Consider the following 27,193-nt stretch of genomic DNA (forward strand, 5'->3'; position numbering starts at 1 on the left):
CCCGCCAGTACCGACATTAGCTTAGCCCCTGATCTTTTCCAGACTTAGCATTGCCCCTGCCTAGTATTGCTACTCAGTTTAACGATATTCAATGTATCGGCGTCGGAAGGGGAATGCTGAGTAAGCACTGCCGGGATTTGAACTTGCAAACTGCAGGCTGGCCCCATGTCTGAAGCAGACTCTTCACTTATGAGCTATTCTCCTCATAGAACTGAAAGGGTTTCGGACTTGCGTTTATAACTGGGACAGAAAAGTCAGGAATAACACTGCTTTCTGCTGATAGTATTATTCCCAAAGTGAATCTGCCTAACACAAAAGTATTTGCAGGCCAGTATCACCTTTGCTCCCCAGTCCAGTGCAGTACCAGGGCAAGGCGTCTGCCAAGGAAAAGGGTACCATACTTTAAAGGGCATCTTGATCTCGATTCAGGACGCAGTCTGCTTTGCAGTGTTGCAAGCACTTCAATCCTAGCTTTGCTAGCCGTCATTCTGTTGGCTTATAGTGATTGCAGTATTGCCACCAGGAGCTTATTGTTTGTGTGTAGCATAATAGATTATTCCAAATATAAATATATATATATATTAAATGAAAAAACGTAGTTAAGGGGAGGTTATGGTTAAGTTGCACTGATAAAAACCTATGAAATTCAATGGAAAAACATTGTGACAGAGACGTTATGGTGACAGGTAAATCCGGAAAAAAAACCTCAGAACTTCTCCAGTTATGGTAAACTAAGCAACCATAACTCGCGCCACCACCGCGGGGGAGCACCAGAGACCCAAAGTGATAGCCACAGCAGGCAGAAACACAACGCGGTTGTGTTTGAAAATGCTGCTGTTTTTCTTTCCGGGTTTCTCAGGCTCCTCCGAGCCGGAGGAGCCTGAGAAACTTGGAAAGAAAAACCGCAGTGTTTTCAAACACAACGTTGTATTTATGTTTGCGGTCGCTTCAAATACAACGTTTTTAAAGCTGTGGTTTTATTTCTAAGGTCCCCGTCCTCCACGTACAGCACCAATGAAGGAAAAGCCACCCAGCGGTAGCTTTTGTTTACTACAGCTGGCTGGCTTTTCCTTCCTTAGTGCCGCAAAACCAAAAGCCAGCACAGGCGGGCATCCATTTCACAAAATGGATGCGCCCATGTGCTTGCTTTTGCGAATTTTGAGCTTGAATAGCTCAACATTTTACATAGGAAGTTTAAAAAAAAAGTGCTAGTATTTTTTTTTAATGTTGCCTATCTATTTTTTAAATACATTTTTTTACTGGACTATCCCTTTAAACACCATTTTTCCTCCGTTGCGGTCAAGGCCAGTAGGCAGATTGTCCAGGTCATGACCTTATACCATGAACCAGACAATCTGGCCACTGCTCATGGCTACAGGCTATACCTCAGTTACCAAAGGCATATCATTATTTTTTTGTACCTACAGTATGACACTTGTCAAAAAATAATAACACAGGCACGTTTGCAAAACCATGTTTCAGGTCCTTGCCAATGCTCCTTACATGAGTTTGTTTGAAATCCGCCCATGTCCATTCAGACTTTACACAAACATTCAAGGTTGGGTCTATAATCTTTCTGAAAACTTTTGTTCACATTCGTCAAATGGCAACAAAGTTATAAGCCATGGCAGGGGCGTGGCTACAAGCCCATTTAAGCGGACGTGTTCCCGGAGGAGCTCCAGCCGATCCTTCACTGATCCGTGCTGAAAGTGCACCCACATGTGGCTGTCATAGTGGAAAATATGTGTGCATATGCATGAAAAAGCAGAGCGTGACTGGAGTATGTTTTTGGCCTGCAGGACGTCTTGGTTTCAGAGCTTGGTGCTCAAGGTCGGTGAAGTTTCACAGCCTGTGGATACAAAATGGCGAGATGATGAGACGGCAGGAACAAAGGAACGTAACAAGACGATGAGCCGTTGGGATGCCAGCGGATCGAGGACGGACTGATAGCGGACACAATACGTTGAGAAAGCTTGGATGTGAACCTGCAGAGCAGGGTATCCCCTACGCTGCACCAAGAAATTAGAAAAGGGGCTGGAAGTGCTGACTGGCACGGCTGGGGATCTACGCAGTATTGGAAGAAGTGCATAGACAAGATCAGGCAACTTTGTAGCCCTAGACCGGAAGATTAGCATACATGCACAACGGTCACTGTGGAGGACTGGTGGCTCGTTAATAGTGCAGGAAAAAAATGAGAAAAAGGGGGACGCGAGATCCGAAGGCACAGTCACACGCCTGTCGGGTCCGCAGCCAACCTAGCACCGGAGAAGTATATGGTATTACGGTTCTTCAGAGCAGCCGTGAAGCACGATGGATCGTGGGACCGCAGCAAACCCAGGAATAGATCACGGCGGATACAATAAGTGCGATATTGTAGCACCAAGGACCAACTGCTGTACTGAGAGACGGACGCATAAGGGTAAAGGTGCCGGAGACGAACGAAGAGCAGGGTCTAGAACACGCATACGCCAGCAGAGGAAGGGAAGCGGACGCCCAAAGAACACGAGCAGTGGAGTTGCACTAGGGGCATAAACAAACCCACAGCAGCTTACAGGGGGAGCCCACACTGTATGCCGCCCCTGCTGGGAGGAGAAGCGCCTTAATGGCTACAGTAATGCAGGAACATACCACGTGTGGGATGGAAACGACCCAGCGCACTGGATGAGGAGGTGCAGAGTTACACACCATCGGCCAGAACGGCTATAAGCCCCAGATAGCTAAAGGAAGTACGGGGCTGTGCTATAGTAGGACAGTACACCCTTCAGCCACACTGCGGAACAGATCACAGGGCACGCAATTGCCCAGGTACACCACTGTAGTGCTCAGGAGGCGCACGCAGTGACTGGAAGGGCAGTGAGGCGCTATAACACTCCTATTGCGCTTGGTCAGATACCGCCTTGTTGAACGCAGCTGCTAAGGACATGCAAGAAACCTCATGCTGCTCTGCCATATGAAGTGTAACACAAGCAGTGACAGTGATACTCTATGTCCGGTGACACGCTGATAAGGAGACAACCTGTATGGGGCAGTGAAGCAGGTTCCCACTGTAAAATCAGGCCACACACACGACAAGGTACCAAGAACAGTTGAAATAGCTTATAGGTTGTGAGAGCAAACCACGGCGGTCGACAAAGTAAGAGACCCACAGAAGCACCTGGTAACCTGAACAGCCGTGCAGCCAACAACGGCAGAACAATCAGTGGAGGAGTGATGGCGTCAAAACAGGTTAAATCAAAGGCGAAACAATCTTCATTGGACATCTTTACCAAACCAAGCCACTCCGAGGATGTAGCAAAAGCAGCAGAACTGAGCACGCCAGGGAAAGCAAGCCCATCACAGGGGGACCAGCAAATACTAGAGCCCATTGCCGATCTGATGTCAACCTGATAGTCCAAACTTGACGCAGCTGTGGTGGAGATTACAACGTCCCTGGAATTCAAGATCGATGCCGTGAGTGTAGATGTCAACCTCCTAAGGCAAGATGTAGAACTGTAGCTGAACGCAAAGGAGGACAGAAGAAAGAGGTGAAGGCCCACACAGAGTCCTGCACGGCGAGCGCGAAAGTGATCTACACGTTGCAGCATCGAGTGAGTAACCTGGAAAGCAGAGCCGAAGAGGCGGAAGGAAGAGCACATAGAAATAACATACGTATAGTCTGGCTCCCTGAAGGAGAGGAAAGCTCGGACCCGACGAACTACTTTGAAAACATGCTACTGCAGGAAATAGATAGTGGAGTGCTCACCCTGGGGTTCACTGTAGAAAGAGCGCACATGGCCCTGTCCAGGAAACCGCTGCCAGGTGCTCCGCCCAGGCCGATCATTGCCAAAAATGTTAAGGACAGAGAGAAATTTTCTGGAGCATTTCCGCAAAGGAGGAACGATTAGCAGGGCGGCGGCGTCTATTACAGCATATCCGTATTATACTTTCCTGGTACAGAAGCAACGCCTGAGTTTTGTGGCGGTTAAGAGAAGGTTGCGAGAATCAGGTTTGAAGTATAGACTGCTATATCCAGTGAAATTGATAGTCCTGCACAAAGACAAGCCAATTTATTTCGAGGCACCAGAGGATGCGGTGGAGTGGATGGACAGGATGAACTACCCGGATGACGCAGAAGACCAGACAAGGAACGGAAGGATAAGTGAAATAGCATTATTTCAGACGTGCCTTGGGACTAATGGGTTTGGGTAGTGTAAAGATTAGCTAAGTATCAATGACTTTGAGACTCAGACACAAACAGGTTTAAGCCATTATTGTACTAAGTACCCTAAGTACGGGTGGAAGAAGGGGGGTAGGTAACAGATAAAATGGGAGGCCTGAGGATAGCGACCTGGAACGTGAGGGACCTTAACAATTACATTAAACGGAATAAGGTTATGATGTACCTGAGGAGACAAAAGATAAATATTGCACCACACATCCCATTTAAGCTATTACAGTCTACCATAGATAAAGACAGGCGGATGGTGCTAGTGAGAGGGATGGTGGAAAGTAAAGAAGTTAACATTATTAACACTTATGTCCCGAATCAAGATACCACTGCTTATTTCAGGAACCTATATGCCAAGATTGGTCCGTATATGGATGGGACAGTTATTTGGGGAGGGGACTTTAACTGCATCTTGGACCCGAAGCTAGATAGGTCAGATGGGTCAGATGGTAAGGTTGAGAGCCCCGCCCCAGCAGCGAAGGCTCTGGGCAACCTGCTACAGGATTTTGGGTTGGCAGATGTGTGGAGAATGCACCACCGGCAGGAGAGGGGGTATTCGCATTACTCCCCCCCACAGAATTTGTAAACTAGATTGGATTATGTATTTATCGGATCAGAGCTAATGGGGGGGTGATGCATACGGAATACAAGGCTATAGTCCTCTCGACCACGCTCCGCTAATAGTAACATGGCAGTTTTTGCCTCCTAGGGCAAAGGTCCCGACATGGAGACTTAGGGCTGAGGCTATGAAGGATACAGTGTTCAGAGAAGACCTCAGGAAAGATAAAGGAGAGTCATTCAACGCAATAGTGGTAGTGTGGAATCAGCCGGGACATTGTGGGAGACTTTCAAGGTGGTGGCAAAGGGATCGGCTATTTCAAAATCGAAAGGATTGCAAGGTGGCATAACACGGGAATTGCCAAATGCAGAAAGGGAGTTAGAAACGAAAATGCGGGAGGGCACGGCCATACGCCAACTACAGTGGGAGTGTAGGGACCACTGGGAGAGGTTATGTAACCAGGAAATATGTGGAGAGACAGCATGCAGAGGGGGATAAGCCGGGCAGATTACTGGCATGGCTATATAAAAGTGAGACCCCTAAGCAAACGATCAGGTCAATGGCAGGGGCAGATGGCCGTATACGAGACACTCAGGAAAGGGTGAACAAATGTTTTTTTTAATACTATGGGAAGCTGCACGCAGACATCACGGGGGTGGGGGAATTAGACATGCTAGAAGCATTAACACAGATCACTCTACACTAACTGGATACGGCAGACAGAGACAACTTAGAAGCCCCCTTGACGTTAGAAGAGCTAGAACAGGTGGTTAAGACGCTAGCTACAAGCAAGGCCCCACAAACAGATGGACTCCTGAGTGAGTTCTACAAGGCATACAAAACGGAATTACTCCCCCCAATGCTGGCTATGTTTAGTGAGGCGTTCGACAGGAATATTGCCAGAATCTCTTCTGGAAGCTATCATCATCCCGCTACTAAAACCCAACAAGCCGGACATGGATTGTGGGTCCTATAGACCGCTATCGATACTCAACCAGGACAGCAAAATACTCACTGCGGTGATGGCGAAAAGGTTGAGGACAGTCATAAGCAAACTCATACATCCTGATCAAATGGGGTATGTCCCGCGAAGGAGTATATCAGACAACCTTAGAAGGCTCTATCACGTCATAGACAAGACAGAAGGGAGCTCCCAGGAGATAGCAATAATCTCATTAGATGCGGTGAAGGCCTTTGATTCGGTCAAGTGGCCCTGGCTACTGGCGGTCCTAAAGGAATACGGGGTTGGCACGATGTATCTGAAATGGGTGCAATTGATATTCAACAAACCATTAGCCCGAGTTAGAACGGGAGCGGCGATATCAGAGCAGTGGCAACTAAGCAGAAGCACAAGACAGGGATGCCCGTGGTCTCTGATGCTCTTCATTCTGGCACTGGAACCCTTGGCACCGTATTTGAGGCAGCAATATGGGGAAGTTGGGATCAGCACCAGAGGAGGGCAACATCTGATATTAATGTATGCGGATGATATGCTGTTTTACCTGAGGTACCCCGAGGAGAATTTACAGTATATTTTGGAGGTCATGGAACGATATGCGATGCTGTCCGGGATAACAGTTAACCCCAAAAAATCAAGCATTTTTCCCCTAGGCAGATATGTAGGAGTGCCACGGCATAATTTGTCGGTATTGCAGATAGGGTGGGAAACTGAGACGTTCAGATACCTGGGAATAGATATATAACACAAGATCAAAACGGAACACAAACAGAACACCGGCAGTGTCTAGAATAGAAAGCAGCATGGCATTCTGGGCCGAATTACCTTTGACTATGATGGGGAGAGTGGCACTGTTAAAGATGGTGGTATTGCCCAGACTATTACACAATTTTGCGAACATCCCGCACATGATACCCAAATGATTCTTCGCCGAAGTACAGAGTATATGTAGGGGGTTCATGCGGCATAACTCCAGGAAAAGAATAGCGTTGTTGAAGCTGCAGAACCCGTATGAGCAAGGGGGAATTAGGTTGCCCAATTTGGAAGCAAGTGTATTGTGTGGAACAGAAAGCTGCTTTTACCTTGCTTTTACCTTGCTGAATGTTCGTTTTTTATCATTCCGACAGACCTGCACTGCGAGCTGAGACAAGGCTCTTGCAGGTGCAGGCACTCGCACAGTGTACTGAGGAGGCGGGGCCTGCGCTAATCACGTGACCTATCACGTGACACATACCAGCTAGAAAAGGCACTGTCATCCGCCCGAGCGGCGTGTATTGTGTGGAACAGAAAGCTGCTTTTACCTTGCTGAACGTTCGTTTTTTATCATTCCAACAGACCTGCACTGCGAGCTGAGACGGGGCTCTTGCAGGTGCAGGCACTCGCACAGTGTACTGAGGAGGCGGGGCCTGCGCTAATCACGTGACCTATCACGTGACACATACCAGCTAGAAAAGGCACTGCCATCCGCCCAAGCGGCGTGTATTGTGTGGAACAGAAAGCTGCTTTTACCTTGCTGAACGTTCAATTTTTATCATTCCAACAGACCTGCATTGCGAGCTGAGACGGGGCTCTTGCAGGTGCAGGCACTCGCACAGTGTACTGAGGAGGCGGGGCCTGCGCTAATCACGTGACCTATCACGTGACACATACCAGCTAGAAAAGGCACTGCCATCCGCCCGAGCGGCGTGTATTGTGTGGAACAGAAAGCTGCTTTTACCTTGCAGAACGTTCGTTTTTTATCATTCCAACAGACCTGCACTGCGAGCTGAGACGGGGCTCTTGCAGGTGCAGGCACTCGCACAGTGTACTGAGGAGGCGGGGCCTGCGCTAATCACGTGACCTATCACGTGACACATAGCAGCTAGAGGTACTGTTTACTTACGCTGCCATCACCTAGTCAGCCATCATGCATTAAGGTTTCACTTGCTTGAACTCACTCCTCTTATTCTGTCCTCTCAAATAATTGATTGTCTTTGTTGTACACACAAAGCAGAAAACTCCACTTACTCGTAGTAATTGTCTGTAAACCACTTATGTTCTCCTTGAAAACAGGTATGCCATCGGAGATCACTAGAGATCCTATGAGTATTCCTCCATGCTCAACGCAAAACCTATCGGATCACGAGTGCCTCCCACAAACTCCTGTGAATTTGAATATATCTAAACTGCAGAACAAGCCTAAAAGTCGTACGCGTACTTCCAAGAAAAATATAATTTTGACACCTCCTATTAGAACCCCCATTCAACATGATATTCGCAAATTTTACGAGAAAACTCCACGTGGTAGTGCGACAGTTGATCCGATCGATTTTGCATCTTCGGGGAACATAACAACTGATTTGTCCTCACCCAAGGCTCCTCAAAGTGTTTTGAGTCCATCAAAACTCCCTACCACTAACAAATGCCTTATTATTCCTCCTTTGAGTATTACCATCTCAGATCAAACTCTACTAACTGTACCTCACTCTCCCAACAAAATTACTAAACCTTTTCAAATATTTGCTACAGTTTTAGAAGAATCCACTCATGATAGTGAAGAGTTACTACTAGACAACAGTAAGTTAGTTCGTGATAAGTCTGTCATGAACACCTCGGTGGCCTCAGTGCTTATTGAAGACGTGGGTCAAGTTAGCTTATACAAGCCCTCACCATCTCCCCGTCTCATTCCTGCGGAGTGTAGGGACCTAGAAAGTTCAAGAGTCTCAATTCTGACTGACTATGAACAACCATGCTCTATGGACTCAACAAGACAGGAGGACGAGGTGTCCTTTATTCAACAGACTCCTCGTCGCTGTCCTATCATTGATAAGAAAAAACAAGCTTTCACATCCCCAGCTAACCCTGCCTTATTAGAAATTACCCTGGGAGCTATTAATACTACTATTTCTAGTCTATTCAAGCTTTTTGAAACTCTAGATCAGAAAATAGTCAGTCAATCCACACAATTAGACCTTATAAGCAATTCGATGAGAGACAAACTGCCTAAAAACGCTAAAAGCCTCTCTTTAGGAAATTTGGAGCAAAGAATAACCACCCTTGAATCTTATTGGTCTTCCCTTCAAAGCTCTCATGAACAATCTGGAGCTACCATCACACAACGTCTCTCAAATTTAGAAGCACTATATAAAGTTTCCCCATCCACCTATCCAGTGTTACCAGCTTTTTCCAAGATCATTCGGCTGATTGAATGTGTAGAAGATGCCTTGATCTCAAAACACAATGAGTCTTGGATCAGTGTTGACGCCCCGGTGAGAACTGCTGTTCAATTAGTGGCCAACCCCAATTTGCCTGCTTGCTCAAAACAAAATTCACAAAAAACTGGTCGCACATTTGCAAGCACTGGCAAAATACAAAATGTGTCATCCAAGGCCACACAAAGACATAAACCCTCGGGTGCCATAAAAAAAACAACATCAATTGAGTCCCCCAGTGGGTGCTACAAACACTTCTGACAACTCCCCTGCGGCTCCAATACACATATGCAATGAAACTACAAACAATGATACGGCCGGTATGTCAGCAAACCTAGTATTGCCGTGCGATTCTCCTCCAGTCCAAATTGTCCCCAAGACGGTGTCTAACACTTCATCTAACTATGACCCCTTGAATGAGCTGGTACACTTGCTAACAGCTAAACCTGACAATGTGCAAATTAGGCAACCTTCTATGGTTGCACAAACACTGACCGCACACTGTGACGTAATCTCTTCTAGCGCTGGTAAGATACCCTCATCTACCATCTCTACAACAGGGGATAATGACCGATTAAGCTCACTTAAAGCAGCAGTTGACACTTACCTATTCAACAGAATCTCTGAGGTTTTGCCCGAAGCTGTAAATGTTAGTACTCAACCTTCCCAAACACTTAACATTCAACATATCACTGGAAATGAAATTTTACTCCCAAAAACCCAAATAGACACCTGTACCAAACCACCTAATGTCCATCGCAATCAAGCTCCTCCTAAACAAAACAGCAGGAAGACCTCAGAGTCTCGCAATGGTGGCACTAAACCTCGCACTAATGATGCCAGCATTGCACTATCAAAAAAATGTAATTTGTTACATAGTCTGATTCTGAAGTGTCGAGATGGGCCATTCCCAAAATATGATTTATGCCGTGCTAGTGTTCTTAACATTTTTGGGGACATAGAAGGACTGGATGCCATTTCCTCTACTGATTTAGATCAAATTGAGTTTCTATGTGATCAGAACCTCTCCATTGTTAGGCTATGGATAAAGTCTGGAATTGTACGCAATACCTTATGGAATGCCAGAATGGATTTATTCAATCTTGGCTTTCTATTAGCACAAGATCCGGCACGCCAGCAAATTAAGAAGGTTGATTTCAATGAATCCACTGCAGGCACGGCCTCTGAACCCTTGTGCTCTTGCAACTTCTGCACTCAAGAATCATTTCCTGATTCTTTGTTTTCCACTAATTCTCACTCATAACCACGAATATGCACTGTTAGGAAAGATTTCGTAATTGTAGGTAATTTTCCTTCCATGTGGCAACCCCTAAACTTTTTGCTGTTGTTTTTCACCTTGTTCTTGACTTTGCCAGAGAAGTGCAGCCTTCTGCCGCACTCCTCTGGGCTTTCGCTCCTTTCTTACGGGGAAACTGACATGCCCTTAAGACAGTCAGGACCGGGGAACGCTGTTTCCCGTAGTTTCTTTTATCATGTTGCGGCTTTCGTGCAACATGACACAAGAGGGCACTGTAAGCTAAGTTACAGCTCTCTTAGGTCTCTAGCCTTCTACAGGCCCTAGATACTCGTTTAGGATTGTATCTGATCAGTGCAAGTGATTCAGGGACGGGAATGGTGGCAGCGATCGTTTCTTGTGTTTTGAGCTCCTTTTGGCGTTCTAAGCGCGTTTCTCGCCCTTAACCCAAAATGGTGGCCTGGCTCCCAAAATGGCCAGACCATGAGGCTCCTTTGTCCTGTCCGCTGACCGTCTTGCTCCCTTCACCTTCCCCAGGTCGAGCCGACCCGGGGCCTTCCTTATTTGGGCATGTACTTTCCCGCGAAACACGGATGCTTTCGCGGGCTTCTACATGTCTTGTGTGTGCCTCCAGGATGTGGGCTGGGATGTCTGGTCCCAATACACATCCTGGGTGCCAGAGAGTCTAGGGTGGTGTGAATGCCTGGGACCACCGTGGTCCGTGATTGGTCCACGAATGGTGTGAGTGTTGATGAGCGGATCTCCCATTGGGTCCCCTCCGTTTTGGCGCGAAGGGAACCGTGGATAAGAGGGGGCTGGAAACACCACTACCATGTCGATCTCCTGAGTTCTCACGAACGAAGGAATACAGGAGCCAAGTATCCTGCAACCAAGAGGCTGGACCGAGGAATCGCTGGTGACCCGCTGAAGGACTTCTCCTCTGCACTGCTGTCGCCTTGTGAAACCCTTTTCACCTTTGATCGAACCAGAAGGCCTGTACTGGTACTTCGACCCTTGGAATAGCGGGAACAGCTATTCTCGGCATCTTCACCATCTCCTGCCAGTAAGCCTTCGGAAGCGTCTCTGGGCCATCCAGCTGACTGACCAGCTTACACGGGACTCTTGCTCTGTAACCGCCGCCAGGTTGTGTAGTATTTCGAGTCCTTGTCACTCTCACACGCTTCGTACACTTGGCATTCCCAGGTCTGAAGTGAGTAGTGTACATTTGGCTCAGATACACACGGCCGCTCCGTTGCCCTGCTGTGGTAACAAACTGTGCGGGTTTCTTCGATTGGGACGTCTTTTTACTCAACACGACGACGAGGCATTCCCTGCTCTTCTGAACCTGCCAGCTGCTGAAACTGACGCGGAGAAGCCTGGGTCTGCTTGCATCGGGGACCGGTGAGTAGCATAGCTAGGATCTGGTCGCCCTCCTGCAGGAGCCCATTGCTTTTCCCCGCTGTGTCAAACAGCACCCTTTTCCGTACTCGCGCTCTGCTTCTGCCCACTGTGGAGGCTGCGCTTGAGTCATGGAACTTGTACTTCTTCTTTTGTGCACTAAACTGAACTGCCTGATTTCCCTCGAAGAGCTTCTCCTTTTGCCCGTTGGCACCAGCGCGTGCAGGTACTTTTGAGCACAAGGCTCCACTCTTCGCAGGGCTCGGACTTCCATCTAGTTAGGTGCCTCTGAAGGCGAACTGGGTCTAAGCATTATTGCGCACTGCCTGTTTTCCCTCCCTTTTAGGTGGACTACACATTTCGTGCATATAACGCTTGAGACTTGTTGTATTTGTATATATATTGTGTTGATATGGTATGTGTTGGTTTACTATCGTCATATTGTGATTTTCTCGCTACGGTCATTGTTTTAAAGGCCATGAAATAAATGTGTATATATTTTTAATATAACAACTGTTTGGAGTAGTTTGTAAGTGATCTTGCTTTGTGTGCTCATTGCGGGCTTTCAGTCACCCTCACCCCTCTTGAGACCTAGTCTTGACCGCCGCGATCGCTACCTTGATTGGTCTGGCTCGTCCAGAGGTTACCCTGTTCCAAGTAATTAGGTTGGCCTTCTGAACTTCTGCGCCACCAGGACAGAGTTCAGAAATCCGTCTTAACATGCACCAACTCAACTGAAATTTCCCTCGCTAGTTGGAACACGCGTGGTTCATCTCACTTGCAATGGACTTTAAACACGCAATTGAATACATATGATATAGTAGCCTTACAAGAAACGTGGCTCATAACCCTCCTATATGGGATGACCATGAACTTATTCTACTCCCAGCAGAACAAGGTGATATAGGGAGACCTACTGCTGGTCTGATAGTTGCTGTAAAAGCAAGCAAGGGTTTCAAAATCTTCCCCTGGCAGGCCCCAAACAAATTCATGCAACTGGTAAAGATTTCATTTAATTTGCAAATGTACACTCCCATTAACCTCTATCGTAATCCGCTGGGCATCATCGACGATAGCTTTTATATGGCTCTCTCGACCCTATTTAAACTTATCTCTGCTCAGGGCAATATTGCTGGAATTTTAGTAATGGGTGATTTGAATTTGTCTTGCTTTGAGTCTAGTACAAGCTCTAAGAATCGTGAGGGATCGAGGTGGTTGTCCTTCATGGAAGATCTTGATCTCAAAATGGCAAACGGTGCGATCATAGGCAACATACCTCCCATGAATACCTGGGAGAGAGGCATTTCTAAATCGACTATTGATTATATCTTTATGTCCAATAGTATCTTTATGAATACTAACAAGTTTGTTGTTGTAAAACAGACAGCTAGTGATCACCATCTCCTAGCATTATTTTGGTCGGTCCGAATTGAAAATTACCTTAAACCTGCCCGTTGGTACAAACAGACCTTATTAATCAATAATGCCAGAAATCGCTTTAAATGGTCAACTGATAAACTTTTAGCACTGAACGATGCCATTTTGATCAATCAAAAGCTACTCAAAGCCGACTCTTATATAGATGTTTTGAACACCTTTGCAAATGTATTTTCTGTTCCTAAAAATCCATCTAAGAGACATGTTCATGGGTTTGATTTAGCTCTCTGTGAGAGAAAAAAAGCTTACAGAAAAGAAATTAGAAATCTTCGAAAATTACCCATGAATGCCCAGATCAAAGCCGTCAATATTGCTAAAGCTAAATACAGCCGCTGGATCCGGTCCAGAAAAGCTGCATTGTATCAAATAGATGGTGAAAATTTTCTTGCAGCCTGTTATAATAAAAACTCTGCAATAGTGTGGGAACTACTGAACAAATGCAATACTGCTCCCCAAGTCCATTTGCAACTCAATGGAGTATCTGAATCTGTGTGGGTCACTCATTTTACTTCACTGTATGATGATTCTAAAATGAGTTGTTATAACTACAACAGCAGCTCTGTGAAATGTTGGAGCTTGCGTTGTACACAACATATCATTCAGAACTTCATTAAGTCATCATCCTCGTCAAGAGCGGCAGGCCTCGACGGGCTCACGAATTGGATGTTCAAACAGCATATAAAAGAATGGGCGTTAATCTTGTATAATGCTTTTCACTATATTTTGCAAACTAAAACCATTCCTGAGTCATGGCGTTCATCTGTGATTATTCTGGTTTATAAAAAAGGTGATCGTATGAATGCTAAGAGTTATCGTCCAATAGCAATACTGGATGCTCCAGGAAAATTATTCTCTAGATTGGTGCTCAGAGACTTTAATGACTGGTCAATATTGGCTAGTCAACGAGATCCAGCCCAAACAGGTTTTGTGGCTGGCTTGGACACTAGTGTCAATTTAATTACCTTAAACGCCATAAGACAACAAGCACAGAATAAGAGACAACCTAGATATTTTGCATTTGTGGATCTTCATTCCGCCTTTGATTGGGTTTCAAGACCTAAACTCATAGATAAACTAATCAGGGCGGGATGTCCCTCCACTCTAGTTGAAATCATTTACGCTCTCCATTCAAAAACTAAGGTCTACATAAAACTAAACGCTGAGGGCTTCTTATCTTCTCCAATTTGCACATCTAGAGGGTTAAAACAGGGGTGCATTCTAGCGTCAGCCTTGTTTAATTTCTTCATTAATGATGTGCGCTGGATCTTCGATAAAATCACAACTGATGCACCCAAATTAAATGGTGTGAAAATTTGTGCCTTGTGGTATGCTGACAATATTGTCTTAGTATCAAAAACACCTAGTGGCTTACGTAACCTTCTCTCAGCTCTTTGCCATTACTTTAAAGAAAATGAACTGATAGTAAACACTGGTAAAACACAGATTGTCACGTTTGTTCCTAAAGGTTTACATAAGCATTTGTTAAATTGGCAAATTGAGGGCATCCCCATAAAGATAGTTCCCAATTATGTTTATTTGGGCCTTATTTTTGATGGCTGTCCCGCACTAGAGTCGCACCTGAACAAAGTCAAACAGAAGTTAACTATGGCAATCTGTCAAACACGCTTAATTGTTTCAAAATATGGTAAGTTTTCGATAAAGGCTGCCATTACTTACTGGAACCAGAACGTTGTAGCAACCATTCTTTATGGTCTTGAAACGCAAATCATTCCTAAAGGTTTTCTAAATTTATTAGAAGCCAAGTTCTGGAGAGCAATTTTTCATTTACCTCAATGTGTCCCTGGTGCGTTGCTGCGCTATGAACTAGGCTTAATATCCTTAATGGCCCTTCACAATTGGCGACTATGTGCCTTATTTCGTAAATGCTTGCTATCCACATGTGACAACTCTACACTATCCTCTATTTCCAGTTATCTACTTAAATCATCAGACTTTTTTCCTAAAAACTGATCCACAAATATTTTGAAGATCATGGTGAACGCTGATATACCACTTGATCTTCTCGTGTTCCATCCGGAACAAGCAAAGAAGAAAGTGTATATGATGGACTGGATTGACACTAGAACCCAATGTTTAACTTACAAAGACTTTGATTCCGCAATATTTGGCCCTAAACAATACAGAGAAACTGCATCCTATTTATGTTTGGCTGCATCTGCTGCTATTAGATCTGCTACCTTACGATTGCGACTCAACATCTGGCCCACTCGCCAGGTTAAAACAAGAAGGAAGCAAATTTCTCCAGATCTCAATTGGTGCAGATTTTGTAAAAATGTCGCTATTGTTGAAACTCTGCAACATATAATATTGGACTGCCCGGCCCTTATGAGCACGAGAAGTGTTCATTTTGTGAATCATTTTGCGTATTTTGCACAAATTGACCCAAGTAATAGATGGGCCGCTTTGGCTGCAACCGAATGTATGAGCATAAGAATTGCCACTGTTAATTTTTTAAAGGCTTTGAACATGGAATGAATTTGGTGCTTCACTATCTGTTTTACAATGATGAATCTGTCTGTAGATATTTTATTACATCATGACATATTTCATTAATATTTTACCATTTTTTTTTCTCTCAATTCAAGCATTTAACTGGCTGATATTTTCTATTGCAAATTAGATGTATTTTTTCATTGTTATAGATTATGTTTATGAATTTCTTTTTCTATGTAAAAAAATTGAAAAAGTTGATATAAATTCAGCTATATTCAATAATAAATAAAGAATAAAATAATAATAAATAAATAAATAAACCTAGCCAGCCACCTCCAATACGTGGTGCAGTGGTTAGCGGAAGACCCAGCACCGGAGTCCAAACTGCTTGGAGCCAAGGGTGCCCCTTACTTTTTGAACGAGTGGCTATGGTTGACTAAACAGCAACGGGAAGGGGGGTCAAGACTGCTAGATCTAGGAGTGGAAATATGGCAGAGAGCCTGCCAGGTAATGGAAAACCCGCTGCTGTGTTCCCCGCAGATACCGCTGGTGGCACTGGACAGGATGGAGGGGCAAATGAGGGGGACAATCAGAAAGCAGTGGGAACCGTTAGGAGTAGCAACTTTGGGAGATGTGTGGCAAGACGGGAAGGCGATAGCGTTTGATACTCTAGTGGGAGACACAGGCTTACACCGTGGACAATACATTACATATGCTAGGATGGTAAAAATGATAAAAAAGTAGGTGGCCTGAGGTAGAGTTGACCCGGCAACCGGGCGCTGCCATAGAAACCTTCTACGACATGGCCGAAGGGGGCCATGAAGTCTAACGGATATATGAGCTGCTAATGTCTAAGGTTGGGAAGGAGGTGACCCAGGCAAGACAGGATTGTGAGGAAGGGGGGGATCAATGGATGACGGGCTGTGGACTAGGGCACAGGGTTACCATAAAAAGGTATCTAGGAATGTAAGGTTGCAGCAGATTCAATTGTATGTCACCCATAGAGAATACATGACCCCCAGGAAGATAGCCAAGTTAAAAAATGCTGGTGCACAGGCATGCCCTAAATGTGGGAAAGTGGATGCAGGAATGGTACATATGTTCTGGGCATGCCCTGAAATAAGGGGATTCTGGAGGGAGGTGGCTCACTTCTTGGCACAAAAAGAGATAATTCTGGACGTAGATTCCCTGTGGGCCTGCATGTTAGGGGAGTTCCCTAGGCCGCGTAAACTCTAACTTGTGTGTAAACTCAAGGATCTAGTGTACATGCTTGCCAAACGCAGGATAGCAATAAGCTGGAAAGCAAGCAGAAGCCGAGGGCGGAAGCCTGGTGGCATGATCTTCAGAAATGGGTGAACGCTGAGGCAGTGGCATGGCACAAGGCTATACATAGAGGGGTGGAGGAAGAAGCGGATACATTAACAGCCTGGAGACACCTGGTTGCGACACTGTCTCGGTCTGATCAGGGTAGACCAAAGGAAGATAGCTCTTCCACTGGAAGGGGTGGAAGTAGGCTGAAGTGAGAGGTAGGCTTGTGACGGGGAGTGGGTGAGGGAGGGGAGGAATAAACAACATGTATCTATATGGGAAGATGGAATGCATATTTTTCGCTAAACTGTATGGTGATAGTGTTGGAATTAAAAAAATTGTTTGAAAAAATAGAAAGTTACAAGCCATCTAAAAATGTTGAGACCCCTAATTTAGCCCCCTGTTGAGAAAATCCCACCAAATTTAAAAAAAAACATTTATATCTCGATTTAAAATCATTCTGCAAACCTTTGTACAGATTTGTCAAATGGCACCACATTTATAAGCCTTTACAATATTTTGGGACCCCCCTCTAATTTTGCCCCCTCTTGAAAGAATCCCACCACACTTTGCAAGAACATGTAAATCTAGATATTAAATCGTTTTGCAAACCTTTGTGCAGATTCGCCAAATGGCACCACATTTATAAGCCTTTACATTATTTTGGGACCCCCCTCTAATTTCGCCCCCACTTTACAGAATCCAACCAAACTTTGCAAAGCCTTTCGGTACCAGTTCTAGAATAGATTTCTAAATTTCATGCAGTTTTGAGTGGTGCCAAAGTTATAAGCCATCCAAGAACTGCTCCCGAACATCTGAAGTGTCCCCAAAAGTCACAGGACCGTTCGAAAACATCTGGACCGTTAGCAGCGTTTTACGGTGAAAACCACCTGTTTTTTGCTTCTTATGGCCATATCCCATCCCATCCACATGATCCCTCACCTCCCCAGAGATTGTATGATAATTTTGACAAGTGTAATGTTGTGTTTTTTTTATATGTTTGTAACGCGACATCCGCGGACATCGGCCAAAGTCCACAAATCCAACATGGCGGGAGTTTCCAAAAATATGACGCACCTCACGCTTTTCACCATCCAATCAGTGGACGTGTTCGATGTCCGCAGACATTACGTCACCCTCTAAGCCAATCAGATGCCTGTCCGCGGACCGAACAGGGAAATGGGTCCGCGGACCGATCCCAGATATCACTCATTTTTTGGGACCTACTTTTTGCCTGTTTTTTTAAAAAGTACTGGACGGATTTTCACAAAATTAACAAAAGCACCCTTTCGGGTGCAAATTTGATGAAAATCCATCCAGCGGTTTGAGCTGTAGGCGTGAGCAACATATTTTCCATTCAGTCTATGGAGAAAAAAAATGTGGGACCCCCTATAACCCCTGTATAACTTTGCCCCCCCCCCTTGACGAAACCTCACCAAACTTGCCAGAAAAATTCAGAGTGGGCCATATACTTTTTTTTTGCAAAGTTTGGTGAGGATTCGTCAAGGGAGAGCGAAGTTATAAGCCGCCCAAAACGTGGTCTTCCTATGGGTTGAGAAACTTAACCATATCTACACGGCCGCTACTGTGAACCGTGTAATATATATATATATAAACAGGATTTGCCCGATGGTGTCCTGCCTCTGTTGTTTTGTTACCGCGTTTTTTTAAATTAAAATCAATTTAAAATAAACTCGTTAACATTCGTTGCTCAAGTTTTTTTTGTTGGCTCGGAGCACGTGGACACTTTTTCACTCGCATGGAGTGCGGTTTGCTTTCCTCTTCTTTTGTGCATATATATATATATATATATATAGATATATATATATATATCTATATATATATATATATATATATGGATTCATCCGGGGAGGGGCAATTTATAATCCGCCATGAAAGTGCTCTACTTATGGGTTGAGCAACTTAACCATAACTACAGGGCCGCTACTGCAGGCCCTGTTTTATATATATATATATATATATATATATATATATATATATATATATATATATATATAATCATACTAATCTCTTTACTCCCCCCCATGAAAACTTTGATAACAGGCACTTTCTGGAGTTAAAAACTAGGCCAGAGTCTAGTAGATAAAGTATCTAGTGTCAAATGTTGGATGGTGAACATTCAATTGTATTTAGGACTGATCTGCACCATACCACAAACCTTTTCCACTTGTTGAAGTAATAGTGTCTAGTGTTAGGTTTTTGCGCCTACTTTTGAATGTCCATACACCTTTGAGGAAGATTTAAGTTACCAAACTCAATGACTTCAGGAGCCAGGCTGCCAAGTTCAAAGACTGAGGATGTGGATGGAGTGGTGTCCCCTCGTGTTGGGACAGCATGTTTGAGATGCACGGAAGCTTCATTGGATTGCACATCACCAGTTTGCGCGGATGTGGAAACCTAGATTGTCTTGCGCAGATTGGCGCTATCAGGATTAGAGTGACTTGCTCCTGGTGCATTTTGTACACATCCTGCTCAGGAGTGGTGTCGGTGGAAAAGCGTAAGCAAGTTTCCCTGACCAATTCATCCACAGGTCGTCCCACTTGGATCCTGGTTGGGGAAACCTGCACGCGAAGTCTGGACATGTTTTGGCCCGTGGCGAACAAATCTAAGGGAGGATAATCCCATTAGGAAAAGATTTCGTTTTAGAATATCTTTGTTGATTTGCCACTCGTGTTCCTGTGCCAGAGGGTTTCTGCTTAGAGAGTCTGCTAGAGCACTCTGAATTGCCTTGGAACGTGTTGAGAGACTAGGAACATGTTCCGCTTGAGTGCCCACTTCCATCTGTTTTGAGTCCATAAGCGGTGAGCTGTGTGGTGAAGGTAATGTGCTCCCCATCTAGAGATTGAGACGTCTGTAGATAGTATTGCTTGAATTGGTGGATTGCAAAAGGGTTTTCCTTTTAGCAGGTTGTCACTTCACCACCAGCGGAGAGCCTTCTACTAAGGTTAGCAAAACAACCACTAGATCGTCACAATGACCGCTTGCCTGAGACCATTGTTTTGCTAACCACTACTGCATTGGGCACATGCGCAGCCGTGCGCGTGGGACCAGATAAATGCATGATGCCATCATTCCAAGCAGACGCATTGCCTTGCGTACAGTTTTCTGTCGACTGGCTAGGTAAGGAGGTATTTTGCGACAGTATGTTTTGAACTCTGTCATTTGAGGGGAAGACAAACCACTCCCTTGTCTTTATGATTTATCCCAGAAATTGTTTTGTTTGACTGGGTTTAAGACTTGATTTTTTTCTCGTTGATGGATAATCCCAATTGGAACAGAAGGTTGATTGGTCTTTGGGTGTTGTATTTGCAAATTTGAGGTGACTCCCTGGTTATTAGCCAGTCGTCCAAATAAGGGTACACTAGTATTGACTGTCTGCATAGATGCGCCACTACCACTGCTAGTACTTTGCTTAATACCCTTGGGGCTGATGCTATGTCGAAAGGAGCACCTTGAACTTGTAGTATTCTCCTGATATTTGGAAGCACTTATACTTTCTGTGCGCTGGGAACATTGAAATATGAAAGTATGCATCTTTCATGTTCAATGTTGCCATGTAAGCCCTCTGTTTTGAGAGGGGAATTACCTCCTGAAGCATTGTCATGTGAAATCTTTGAGGCTTGACATATGTGTTCGTTGGGCGCAGGTCTAGCACTGGGTGAATAGTTAGGTCTTTCTTTAGCACAAGGAAGTATGTTGAATAAATACCCTTGTTTACCTGGTTTGCTAGGACACCCTCTGTGGCGTCTTTCTCCAGCAGGGCTTTCACTTCCTCCAGTAATATGCACCTCTCTTCCGGTGTCATCTTCTTAAGCAATAGAACCCGAGCGGCGGGGTCCTTACCTATGGGCCCCGGTGCATTACCAGAGTCGGTAATGCCCCCGCCGCGAGGGTTCTATTGCTATTAGTTTCCCAGCCCGCAAAATTTGCGTGACCGGGGTACTAAAAGCAATGTTTTTCTGTCCCGAAACGCTGCGGCGTTTCAACGCTGCAGCGTTTTGGGACAGAAAAAATAACGACCAAGAAAATGGCCACCAGAGTCCGTTTTCCCTTTCCATGGCGGACAAGTGTTCCCAGCGCGTCCGCTCCCGAAAAAGGATGAAAAAAAAAGGTAAGTGGGGTTGGGAGGGCGGGAATGGGACGGGGGGGAGAAAAAAAAAAAAGTACCTGCATCCCCAGCGGGGGACGTGGGATGGCCCCGCTCTGAATCTCCACACGGATGGAGGCTTTCCTCGTCCCCCGGGGTCACAGGATCAAGAAGGTAAGTTGGGGGGGGCGGGTGGGATGGAGGGGAGGGAAAAATAAAAAAAATTTAAAAAAAGACTTACCCGAGTCCCCGGCGGGGGGCGAAGGCAGCCTCTCAGCCGTGGGGAGGCTCGGAGCGGGGATGGCCCCGCTTCGAGCCTCCTCATTGGCTGAGGGGCTGCCACGCCCCCCGCCGGGGGCAAAGGCCGTGGAATCCCGACGGAGGGATTCCCGGCCAGGTAGGGACCTGGCGAGAGCCAATCAGAATGCTTGTTGCATTCTGATTCTCTCTCGCCGGGGTACTAATTGTGCTTAGGCAGGAGGTTGGGTGGCTTCTGTAGAAGTTCTATACAATATCCGCCCGCCACAGTGGACAACACCCACGTGTCTGACAGGATCCGATGCGTGGGTGAATTGTGAGATGCAACCTCCTACTGCAGTGGCATGGGAGGGGACCTTGAGCGGGGAGTCATTGTTTGGGTGGGGTGGAGCCTCTGGCTGAGGAGGCTCTACCTCTGCCCTCTGTCCCTGTGAGTTGCGCCAGGATGATGATCAGTTTCCCTGGCTGTAACCAGCATTGAGGACCCCTGCCCATGAAGCCTTCTTTTGTTGGAAGACCCCCTTTGGCCAAATGGCTTGTTGGTAAGTTGACCAAGAGATTTGAGCGTGTCATATTCTTCATTGGTACTTTTCAGGGCATCTTCTAGTGCCTTGCCGAACAGGGCGTTAGACTCCATGGGCATGTTGAGCAACGTGGCCTGCGTTTGTCTGCGGAATCTAGGTTTTTCTTCAAGATGCAATTGGATACTTGCTTGCTCTCAGACACTATTTTTAGACATTGAGACTTCAGGGGTTCTGGGTCTGCTTCGATCTGTTGTTCTAGCTCATCCCACTTATGGCAACCATAGCTAGTCAGGAGGGTGGTATTGTTGGCTATTCTAGTTTGGTAGGCAGCCGAGGAAGCCACCTTCGTGCCAAAGGTGTACATCTTTTTACTCTCTTTATCTGGTGGGGTCTGTATGATGCCTGCCCGTTTCCTTGTAGTGGTAACAACTAAGGAATCCAGTTTAAGCTGACCCCTGATGTACAAGGGGTCTATAGGTGCTGGTCTGAATAATTTTTCAATACAAGGGTTTACCGCCCTTGTAAGGTTAGGTGTGAGGAGAGAAGGCTGGATACACCTCTGGATGGATTGCAAAAGGGGGATAAATTGAGTGGCAGACTTCTTGTCACACAGAATGTCTTCTACGAAGTCCTTGTCAACTTGGACCTGCTGGGTGTCTATTTTAAAATGTTGAGCAGCCTTGAGGAGGAGCTCATTATATTGAAGTTGGTTGTCGACTGGTGAGTCAGCCACTGGCTGGTCTTGATGGTCTGGTGACTGGATGACGTAGATGTCATCGTCGTCATCATCATAATATTGGTCATCATGGTCTCCTTGATCTCCCGTCGTATCCAGGGTTTTGAGATCCTGAGGGGTCTATAAAGTAGAGGTCTTGAGAGGCATTGTGGTACCTAGAGATGACCTTGGTTTGGGTGGAAGTGCTGGGCTGTGAAACGTCCAGACGTGGCCTTTTAGCTGATGGTACTTGGAGATTTTTAAGTTCTTCAGGGTGCCTGTCCATGACGTCTTCAAAGCTGGACATTCGCCTCATAATGTGATCAAAGCACCCTAGGCTCCACTCAGTTGATTTGGGAAGTACTGATGGGGCAGGTGTGTTATGTAAGGGAGTTTGTACTTTGTGGTGCATGAACCCTGAAAGGGTTTCTACAGGGGTAGAAAGGCCACTATCTTGAGAGGTAGAGGTCTGCTTCGACGTTAAAGGCATCAGAGATTTAGCTGTTTTCGACGTCTTCGCCTTTAAGAGGGTGTCACGGACATGTTTCTTGATAAATTCTCTCATTTTTATTGAGGGGACACCGAAGTGCCTTTTCACGTGTGAAAGAAGGGCTTTTTTAGGCACAGTGTCTGAAGAGGCTTTCTGTGCCTGTTTCAGAGGACTATCGTGTGGCGAACTCAAGCGTGATGGCCCAGAGGACAGGGTCACCTTGGAGGACCTCTCCTTTGACACTGCGTGGCTTTCGATGGTCGACGAAGTGGTCGACAGCCGGCTGTGGGGTATGTGCTTTGTGTGGCGGGAAGTGTGCTTGCCTGAGCCACCGGTTGGTGTCTCTGTCGCAGGGCCGCTGGCCTTCTTCTTGGAGCCGGGGGCCCGCATGTGGGGTTCCATCGAACCCCGGTCCCCCTCAACGTCACTAAGGACTTTGATGCTTCTCTCGCTGGATTGCTCCGCCACATCTATGGAGGCCTCAGTCTGCATGGCGTGTGCAGCCCAACATTTGGGTATGCAGTCCTTTAGTGTTTTTGGGCGGAAAAGTTTGCGGGACTTGCAGCTTTTCTCTCAGTGGTTTACCTTGGCAGACAGTGCTTGCACACCCTGTGTGTGTCCTTCCAAAATTTAAAAGGAGTATTTTCCATTGCTAATAGAAATGGCAGCGTGGCGACAAAAGGAAGGTAAGGGGTCAAAAGAGGCATTCTCTTAAGGATAGAAAGTATATGGCCTACCCCCACTCTCCCTACTATGAAGGGCCGAGTCCCAGTGAGGTCTGTGTAGGCCACAATCTTCTTTCGTCAAGGCAGTTGAATGTTGTTGACAATGTTGCCATCCGTCGAAAGCCAGCAAAGCAGATAGTAATGCAGAGGGCAATGGGCAGTTATAGGAAGGATAGAAAGAAAGTCTAAAATTAAACTTGTCTAATCAAAGGCGTTAGCCAGAAAGGAATTCTGTAACTAGTGACCGACCACGACGGTGGAAAAAAACAATCTGAGGGAGCTCGACGTGTGAAGGACCATGGGTACAGTAGACGTCACACTAGGGATAGTTTTACTAACACGCCCAGTCAACATCCCTTTTCAAGTTTCGAAAACAAATCATGTAATACTTCACGACTGCCACTAGATGTCGGCCTATGCATAGCATGTGATCTAAGCAGATCCACAAGACTCAGAAATATAAATATATATATATAACTTGTAATATGTATCCCATGCAAATGTTCTGTTCATGCCTCTTCATGCAATGCTTACACACACTCCTCTGAAATCTATGTGCACATTTTCTGTTGTATGCTTATCCTGCTATCCTAATTCTGTGCTAAAGTAATCCATTAACAGTTGTCACATATGGCCTGAATGACACACCAATTCCCAAAGTCAGTTCAAGGGTTTTTATTCATTTCGCCCTCCTTGCACTCTGTCACCTTCCACTCACCCTTTAGTCTTTTCTCTAAAACTCTCACCCACCCACCTTACACTTGCACCCACTACACAATACCACTAGCTCTCAGCAACCAATTCTCTACACATTGCCTGTACGCTCCAATCTGCCATCCTTCCTCCTTGTGGTCTCTTGGTCTACAGCCTCCTCCTCCTCTGATCTCACCCAAATAAACGTTTTCTTTCTGTTTTCTCTCGCCCATCTTATCCCCCACCTCCTTCTCCCATTGGTCTTCATCTCCTGGCCAATCTCGCCCTTTATCTCACGCAGGTCTGCCGTGGCAGGATAGTAGCTGCTCACATTGAAAAGTGTTCCTGTTTCTGTCAGGGAGCTGCTCTGCAGCTAAGTCCACAGTAAATATTGGAAGGTCTTTGATTTATTTATCAGGAAGCCAGTCCACAGCACGTTTGTAATAGTCCATGTTGGGAGCTCTGCCACAGTTGCGGGATCATTGCGTGCGCTGGTGACAGCTGGGCGTGTGCAGCATTCCTTGTGACCGCATAGGCTCTCAGCTGCTCCGCTTAGTGACTCTCTCTCTCTCTTCACGCTGGTTGAAGAGGTTTCTGAACTGAAGTTGCTTGGTGGAGGCTTTGGGGGACTGTTATGTTGTGGGTGGACCACACAGTCCTTTGCTGTAGGTTGTTGTTTGCAATGAAAAGAAAGAAACTGGCCAGCATTTTGTTGAATAGGTAAGGGGTTATCCACAGTGGTACTGCTCAAACACATGCAGGCACCTAGGGAGGGGCCAGGAACTGGGGCCCTCACAACTACCACCTTCCCCCTATGGAGTAGGAATGACTGTGACTTCCACCTTGGTAGACCTCTCACCCCAGGCTGAGAGGGGTCCCCATCCTCTCTTGACAAGACCTTGTCACACTCTTCCACTCCTGGAGACTTTGATTGAATAACAGAAAATCTGTACCCACTTCTTCTGGGAGGAAATCGAGATAGGTGTCCAGGCTTCCTGCAAGCATAGCACTTCAATACGTGTAGAAGAGGGGTAGGTCTGGACATATGCTAGTCCATTGGAGTAGAGCTTCTTATTTTAGACACATTGGTTGGGTTAGTCTGGCCTCCTGACTGTGGGAATTTCTTCTCTTCCTGGTGTCCTTGGTTTTGTCTCATTGGATTTCCCCTGATAGCTTCCCTAGACCACATGGCTCTTTGGTATGCATTGGTGGTTTTGATTGCCTCCTCAAGGGTTGGTTTGTGCAGTTGCCAAGTAACTTTCTGTAGATAAGCGGGCACCGAGTCTATAGATTGCTCTAGTGTCAGCATTTCCTTTAACTCTTCAATAGTTATGTTAGCCAACCATTTACTTAACATTTCTCTTACTCGATAAGATATCTGTGTCATGCCTTACCGACCATGGTCATTATGGTCTTCTTGGAAGCTCTGATCTTGGGTCGCGGTGCCATTTCTACTTTCAATATGGCACTCTGCTTTCCTTATGTGAAGCAGATGGTGCGGTCTAGTTCTCAGGCCTCACTTGCTAGCCTAGAAGCCTGTGATTACTAATGCAGACGCAGACCGAGGCTTTCTGCGATTCAACGCTGGTTCTTCGATGTCAAGCTCAGCCCTTGGTATCTTATAGTTACCTTCCTCCGTTTTGTTTCTTCCTTCATCTCAGTTCCTGCCTTTTTCCTCCATCTGCCTTCCCTTCCTGATTCCTTGCTTCCTGGAATTGTTGCTACTGTTGTTCTACTCTTTGGTTACTGCTGATACCAGGATCCTCATTCTGGCTACCAACATGCAGGTTTTTCCTTCCTTTCCTTTTCCAAACTAGATCTATGAGGGGCCTATCACCTCATCTGGATTAGAGCAGGAGACAAATGGAAGACAGCATTTAGGACGCCCTTTGAGCATTATTAATATCTAGTAATGCCATTCGGTTTGTACAATGCGCTGACTGTTTTCCAGCGTTTCATGGACCGCACCTTTTAGATATGCTCTTCCAATTTGTCATCATTTACTTGGACGATATACTTAACTATTCACGTGATCCCGCAGAAGATCAAGACAAAGAGTTCCATCCCATCTTCAAGAGAGCCAACTCTTAGCTAAACAGAGAAATGTCAATCCCATTTGACTTCCATCCAATATCTGGGATTCATTTTGAGTCAGTGTGGCATTTCCATGGACCCGTGCAAGGTCTCGGCTGTAGCCTCTTGGCCTCAACCAACAACAATTAAACAGATTCAGTCCTTTCTGGGACTTGCACATTTTTATTGGAAATTAATTCCCAATTTTCCAGCTATAGTGCAGCCTATCGTTCATCTCTTGGAAAAAGGTATACCCTTCGTCTGGTCCCAGGAACAGGAATCTGCCTTTTCCTGGTTAAAGAAACAGTTCACAGAAGGTCCCATTCTCCGCAAGCCAGATACCTCCAAGCCCTTCTTGGTTGAAACCGGTGCCTCCGATGCAGCAATCAGAGCAGTACTTAAGCAACTGCAAGATGATGCAGAGGAACACCCAGTGGCATATCTGTCATGGACCTTAATGGAATGGGAAAAGCATTACTCTGTCCTGGAAAATGTACTATTGGCTATAAGACAAGCCTTACTTGACTGGCGATATCTTTTATTGGGCGCTACTCACCGGTACAAATCAAAAATTATCATCGAAATCTCTAGGTTCTCTGATCCATGGAATGCCGAAAAAGCAGACAGGCCTGTTGGGAATATTTATTTGCCCAGTTTCAATTTCAGGTGTCTCACATACCAGGGCAAAAAACGTCATCACAGACGCCCTTTCTAGACATCCTGATTTATTAACAGATCCACCCAGTGAATTTTCCAGGATGTTTCCAGAGACTGTATTTCTTTGTCATGTCAACGAGTTCTTGGATTATGTTCGCCAGGACACGGTGCCAGCGATGAGTG

At 45.8% G+C, this 27,193-nt stretch overlaps 1 protein-coding gene across 2 annotated transcripts in view; it reads left to right on the plus strand.

The window, feature by feature from the left end:
• LOC138566815 (aftiphilin-like) overlaps positions 1-27,193 on the plus strand; it is a 329,210-nt gene that overhangs the window by 282,929 nt on the left and 19,088 nt on the right. The gene's annotated exons all lie outside the window — the stretch shown is intronic.

The sequence above is a fragment of the Ambystoma mexicanum genome, chromosome 2p, assembly GCF_040938575.1.
Source record: "Ambystoma mexicanum isolate Mex_15411 chromosome 2p, UKY_AmexF1_1, whole genome shotgun sequence".
NCBI lineage: Eukaryota > Metazoa > Chordata > Amphibia > Caudata > Ambystomatidae > Ambystoma > Ambystoma mexicanum.